The sequence below is a fragment of the Gymnodraco acuticeps genome, unplaced genomic scaffold, assembly GCF_902827175.1.
Source record: "Gymnodraco acuticeps unplaced genomic scaffold, fGymAcu1.1, whole genome shotgun sequence".
NCBI lineage: Eukaryota > Metazoa > Chordata > Actinopteri > Perciformes > Bathydraconidae > Gymnodraco > Gymnodraco acuticeps.
The window spans coordinates 8,056,740-8,064,305 of record NW_022991154.1 but is presented as its reverse complement, the minus strand read 5'-3'; positions in this window follow the sequence as shown (position 1 = coordinate 8,064,305).

Here is a 7,566-nt window from a genome sequence, read left to right as displayed (position 1 = left end):
AATAGTGGTGGCTTAAAGCCCACCTGTGCTCCGCGCCGTCCGTTAGATGAGCCTGGTCAGATTGATAAAAGAGGGAGTTCAACACACCGGCATAAAAGTTATAACAATAATCTGATTTTAATACAGTAAAAACACAATACGAAATACAGAGTGCCCTGAAACCGAACACTCCGGGCTCCCCGCTCTACTGCCGTGCGATACAGATATCGGGACCAGCCAGTCAGAAACAGGGGGTATTTTGCATGAAGAAACAACAGTAGGCTATATATGGATATATTTGGGGTGGAGATCCACTTCTTATCTTCCACCGGACCCAACTCCTTTAATTTCCCTGGGAAGGTTTCACACAAACTATTATTTTCTAAACAATCAAACATTGTACACAGATATATTGGTGCTTCGGATTATTCCCAGCAAGGACCTTGGAAAAAGAACATGTGTGTGTGTTAGTGAGGGAAAGTGTATGTGTGTGTGTGTGCATGCTGATAAGCAGAGGCATATGTGTGTGTGTTGCTGATATCTGGGTTAAGGAGTTTATGTGTGTGTGCTGCATGAAGACAGGAGGAGGTGTATGTGTGTGTGTCAGGGTCTCTGGGTCATGGAGTGTAAGTAAGAAGGTTTAGATATATAGGATTACTTTAAACAGTCCCAAATAATACAAATAATACATGTTCACTTCAATAAAGAGGTTTATCGAGCAATTGCACAGCTAGCTGATAATAAAGCATGCGGCTCTGACCGAATCACTGCAGAGCACCTTAAACTGGCAAGCCCGAAGGTTGCAGTTCTTCTTGCCATTTGTTTTACCGGCCTCATGACTCATGGTATGTTGCCAGACTCCATGTTGACTGTTACTTTGGTGCCTGTCATTAAGGACAAAGCGGGCAAGGTAGGGAGCTTGGATAACTATAGACCAATTGCTCTAGCCAGTGTGTTATCCAAAGTCTTGGAAAGAATTTTGATAGATAGACTATGTTCCTATTTATGTACCTCAGATAACCAGTTTGGCTTCAAGGCTAAGCATGGTACTGAGCTATGCATCTATGCTTTGAAGGAAATGGTAGAAACATATAGAAGACAGAATTCCACTGTTCTGATTGGTTTCATTGATGCCTCTAAGGCTTTTGACCGAGTTAACCACCATAAACTGTTTTTAAAATTGAGACAAAGGGGTGTGCCTAACAGTATAATTAGGATCCTGGCTTATTGGTATGCCAACCAGAGCATGCGGATCAAATGGGGGAATGCAGTCTCTGCGCCATTTGGTGTTGGTAATGGAGTCCGCCAGGGGGGGCTCCTCTCACCATGCCTTTTTAATATCTATATGAATGATCTATCAGATGATTTAAGTGTCTGTAAAACAGGGTGTGTGATTGGTAATGTGATTGTAAACCATCTTATGTATGCCGATGATCTGGCTATTGTTTCTCCTAGCAGTGCTGGTTTTCAACAGTTGCTAAATGTTTGTTCTGATTACGGAGTCAAATTTGACGTTAAATACAATGCTAAGAAGAGCGCTGTAATGATCTGCAGAGCAAAAGGGGATAAGAACCTTTGTTTTCCAACATTCTACCTGTCAGGGCAGGTGCTGTCTGTTTGCTGTAACACTAAGTATCTGGGACACATCATCACAGATGAAATGGCTGATGATGATGACATGTATAGACAGCGGCGTGTCTTATATATGCAAGCCAACATGTTGGCTAGAAAACTCTCTTGGTGTTCAGATAAGGTTAAGGTGAACCTCTTTAGAGCTTATTGCACTCCTCTCTATACTGCCCCCTTGTGGGTCAAGTATAAGAAGGCAAGCCTCAAGAAGCTCCAGGTTGCATATAATGACTGTTTGCGTATACTGCTTAGAAAACCAAGGTGGTGCAGTGCGAGTGAAATGTTCTGTAACGCACGAGTCAACACGTTCCATGCTCTTTTGAGAAATCGAATGTACAAATTCATCTGTCGATTGAATGTTTCTCATAACTCTGTCATTATGCTGCTTTCAAATCCGTGTTTCAGTGCTGTACGATACCAGTCACCTCTGTGGAAACATTGGTATAACTGCCTTTTTTAATTTATATTTGAGTGTTGTATGTTTTTGTAATAATGGACCAAGAGTCTCTTTAAATAAAAGATGATGATGATGAATACAGTTCAAGATAATACCTGTTTACTTTAATACAGTTTAGAACAATATCTGGGTGCTTTAGTAGCTTAGCTTGTTACTTATTAGCCAGCTAAGGACGTAACCCTTTATGCATACATATACATTTTAGTTTATGATTCAGCCTTGGGTAAGACTTTTATAGTCTATGGCTATGACGCCCATAATGCTAAATGGGAGCAAATGTTAATAGGGGACCCAATTATCCCAGTGGTGGCCGCCGGAGCTAACGGAGCCGCAGGGGGCTAGCTCCAGCCGGCGTCCCGGAGCTAGCCCACTGCGGCTCCGTTAGCTCAACGTGTGAATGACAAGCATTAAGAATAACAAAATATAGCTAATTATCTTGCAGATTGTCTCATTTGATTATGAATGTAACGTTTATATAGGGGAACTACACTGTTAGCAGTAACTTGGTATGCATGTATTTCATGTTAGCTTAGCTTCTTAGCCTGAGCTCAGTGTTGCCAACTCCATAGTAAGGAAAGTAGCTATTGGCTGTCCGAAAAGTCGCCAGAAGTCGCTAAATAACGTCATCGCCTAATTTGCATATCATGTAATGGCGGCTGTAGGCAAAAAACGTTCCCAACCCTTCAAGGATCAAAACTTGAAACCACCGGAGTTAAATCCAGACGACAGTAGATCAGAAATGTCTTTGCCTTTTGAGTATGTTTTGGGGTTTTAACATGACAGTTTGGCATATAAATCCCCCTTATAATAAAGGCAGTATGCCCGTGTGCAGGGGCGTAGCTGGAAATTCTGGGCCCCATGAAAGAATCTATTTGTGGGCCCCCAATCCATGCGAGTGCGCGCGCTAAACATTTTTTGGCCATTTATTTATTGCATTGCACTAGCTTTTTTGCTGTAGCGGCCGGGTTGCTGCCTTTCTCAGCAGAGTGCTAAAGCCCTACCTGTTACACGCGCAAGTAATTCGAGGAGGCGCGAGTGACAAGTGTTGAGCTATTGATGGGGACAATTCAGGATTCTTGGATACTGGTGGGGTCATGACCTTGCGTCCACCCCCTAAACGACACGATGAAACCCAACCTCGAAAACCCTGTTGAAGTTAATGAACTGTAATGGACTGCAAGAAATCAACATGCACTGACTATCAACTTTATCTTCTGTCTATTTAATTGAAAATTACACCCAATACAGGAATGAACAAACAACAAATCTCAACATTCTTTGACTTATTAAATTAAGATTTGAACAACACAAGGACAAAAGTATATATTAACTGAAGATTTGAACACAATTATAAAACAATAAACTCTCAGTCATTTAAAATACTCTGTAAAGAAAGGGAGAGAGGGGGGAATATATTATCCAAGTATTTGTGTCTTAATTTGTTATGTTATCCTACACTTTAAGCTGACTGATATTTCCATTACCTGTAACTCTTGTGTCTCTTTCTCTCCTTCTCTGCCTCCTCCCTGAGTCTGCACTGTCACCACCACATAATTCTACACAGGAGAGCAATAATACACGTATGAATACACTGAACTGGGTTGAATACATGATTTTTTCTTTTTTCTGCCATGTTCTACCTGGTTGGCTGGCTACACACACACACACACACACACACACACACACACACACACACACACACACACACACACACACACACACACACACAGTGTGCAGGTTAGTTACAGTAGGAGATGGGCTTCTATCATATTATCTTCTATCATTCTATAATTCATTCTTCTTTTATTTTCATTTCAGGTAGTTGTACCTTAAGATAATTGAAGGCTGGCATCTGTAAATGCAGATAGATATAAGTACTTTATTCTTATTTTATTATCTTCTTTCCAATTAAATGAAATCAGAAAATAAGTGGTATATGATGGAAAATATGAAAGTCAATGCTTGAAGGAAAATGGACTTCGGAAATCAGTTTTTTATTTTTTATTTACTGTTCTGTAAAAGTCTTGTTGAATGTAATGTTTTATGTTTTGTGTGGACCCCAGGAAGACTAGTTGTTGTCATGCAACAGCTAATGGGGATCCTAATAAACTCAAACTCTAATGGGCTTCGATCTACCAGGTAGCTAGCTAGTCAAACACACACACTGGTTGATATTACTAGCTAGCTAGCAAACGTCAGCTAACCGCTAGCTAACATAAAGAGTGACCTGTAATTCAATGCAGCGAAAATGAAGAGAAGGTGATGATTATAAATGTGTTTTATTGTATTGAGTGGTAGAAGTAAAGACATGTCTAACATATTCTTTGTTTGAACAACTTACTGAAAAGGTCTGCCACCAATGACAGACTGGTCGCGGTGATTTACACTCGGCCTACCTGCATCAGGACTGCTGTGGGTGGGAGGCAGTTGATCAAACCATTGTGAGCGAAATGCGGGGGGGGGTCACAATCTTTGGAAACTTAAAAACTCGCTATTAAGTATCTATAATCAGCACAAGTTCTTTCATTGCGTATTATTAATTCGATTGAAATTACATACTTATGTTTACAGTGATATATTGGGGGGGACATATCATATTTTACATATGATCAAAAAGTGGGGGTGCAAAAGCACACGTTTGCTCCCCCAAGGTCAATTGTGGGGATGCACATGCTCCGCTTGCTCCATTGCTCAGGCGCCCATACCATGCAATGAATGAAGGGAGGAGTGCTCATTCTGTCAGAGTAACAAGCACCTGTTTGTTTCTTTTGTGACGTTTTTATTTAATACAGGCAATTATACTTTTGAGTCATCTACATTAACTTACTTTAGGATAATAATAAAACCATATTAATAAAAAGATAATAATAGTGTTCTCTGCCCCCCCCCCCCCCCCCAGTGCTGGGCCCTTGGAATCATCCTAACCTCCCCCCCCCCAGCTACGCCCCTGCCCGTGTGTCATCTCCAATAAATGGCTTCAACCATCCTTTATACTCAGGGTTTGATTCCCACTCCTTTCTGTATTTTTGAGAATACAATTTAGACTGTGCCATGCAGTGGCGTTTCTAGGTGTACAAAACTGGGGGGGCAGAAAGAGGTCGGGAGAGAGAGAGAGAGAGGGGGGGGGACAGAGAGAGGGAGGAGAGAGAGGGGGGACAGAGAGAAGGGGGGAGGAGAGAGAGAGGGGGGAGTGTCAAATTACATACTGAAGACCACAGGAGCAACACTGTGAGCGCATACATTTACGTACACAGCGTGGGGATGTCATAGTAATGCATACATGGAGTAAAGGTCACCATCACAAAGTAATTCTTAACAATAACAACAACCGTAATGCTTTAGCATTAAAACACCATAGACTGTAAATATAAGGAAAACACAGACACTCATCATCGAGGTCACAATATCAATCGATCCAGCAGAGGCAAAACACAGAAGATCAACAAAATATATGACATAAATGAACTTACCAAAGCTGAAGGCTCACTTGAAAAGAAAAGCGGCACGGCGGTCCTTCCTCTGACAGAATGTGTCTATCACTTTGGGGATGAAGTCCTGTAGTTGCTGGATCAACTGGCTTTCAATTGAAAGCATGGCCAATGCGTTAAGTCGCGGCTGTCCCATGGTGTTGCGAGTGAAAGTCTTTATCCTTTTGAGGGTGGAAAAGTTCCTCTCTGACTCGGATGTCGTCATCGGAGTTGTCACTATTATTTTGACCAAAATAACAGTCTCAGCAAACGTTTCCTCCAAGTTGTTCTCGTGAATGGATTTCAACAGAGACAGGGCAGTGTTTCCAGTGTGAAGCTCACTGTGGCGGTAGAGCGTGGTCAGCTCAGACTTCAACTTCTCCTTGTTTCCCAACGCAGGCCACAGTTTCACGGCGCAGTCAAGCTCAGGTGTAGGAAATGACAGGACATGCTGTGGGAAGAATGAGCTGTCAACAAGCTTTGCAGCGATCAAATGGTCACTCTGTGAGAACCTCTGTTCCACCTGTGAGATGACTGTGTCACAAGCCTCCTTCATCACCGGCGCTGTGCTGCTGACTCGTCGGCCTGGCTCGTCTGTTCCATCATGAGCAGTGGCGGCCAATGCATCAGTTTTCTGCCTCATTTTCTGAACATTTTCCTTGAAACGGCAGAGCGCGCTGTTGATCCCAGGTGCATCGATGCTTCGTTTTTGCAGAGTGTTGTATAGAACATCCACTTCTGGCATAAGCAACGAAAAAAACTCCAGGAGCTGCATAAATGCTCGGTCCCGAAGTTTCTCTGACAGGCCGTATGCCTCACTTATGGTGACCGCATCCCATCCTGGTTGTGCGCGTATATGCTTCATACACTGAAGTAGTGCATCTCGGGTCTCCCAAACCGCGTTCACAGTTCTGCTTTTAAAGTTCCATCTCACAGCCGGTGGCCGTGGGATGCGTCTCTGTGTTGCCTCTGCAAGAGCTGCAACACGTTTTGGAGCACCGGAGAAAAAAGTGGAAAAAGCAGTTAGATCTGCAAAAAACACCTTCAGGATGCTCATCCTTGCTGAACACAGTTGCTGCACGGTCAGGTTCAGTTGGTGGGCGTAGCAGTGAACAAACTGAGTGTTTGGGTACGTCTCCTTCATCACCGTCTGTACCCCGCGCACGTTACCGCTCATGACGGCCGCCCCGTCATAGGTCTGAGCGATTAGCTTTTCTTTCAGCTTCAGGGGTTCCAGAACAGCCTTGATGCTGTTTAGAGAGACCTACACCAGTTTTGTCCTTTACTTCCACAAACTCCAAAAAACGCTCTGTAACTGTGAGGTCAGGCATAATGTATCGCAGCACAATCACCATTTGCGATTTACAGGAGACATCGGTTGTCTCGTCGGCCTGAACGGCAACAAATGATGTGTTGTCCACTTGCTTGGCTATTTCCTCCCTGTACACATCATACATGCAGTCCAAGAGTTCATTCTGTATGGTGCTTGATGTCCCTTTGAAAACAAGCTGAGCTTCGTAGTGCCGTTGAAGCCTGGAATCGCCCTCACACATTGTCTCGAAAATTGACCTGAATATCCCTGGATTCAGAGAGTCCGCCGACTCGTTGTGGCCCCGCAGTGCTGTCTCACATTTCCCACACAGTTTAATACGATGATCCGACCAAGCACGTACCTGTTTTCTTCCACTTTCCTGTTATGAGAATCAATGCCGCGTCTGTAGGCGCTGTCAATCTGAGCTGCAACATTCACCCTTCCAAGTAATCCCAATTTTACGGCATTTTCCAAATGACTGTTGCTGCTCTCATGCTTCATTGTCCTCTCCGAAAGATGCTTTAAGTCCTTGTAACCTGTCCTCGACCAAGTACCTTGATCTTCACCAAAAAGCAGGCAAGGAAAGCAAAAGAGGGAATTCTTCTGGATGCTCGCCGTTAGCCATTTCTTTTTATAGCAAACCACTCAGCGTTAAACCCACGTTTAACTTTGCCCCGCAGTTCTGGACCATTTGGAAAATCCGGTGGATGGTGGGCACCGAG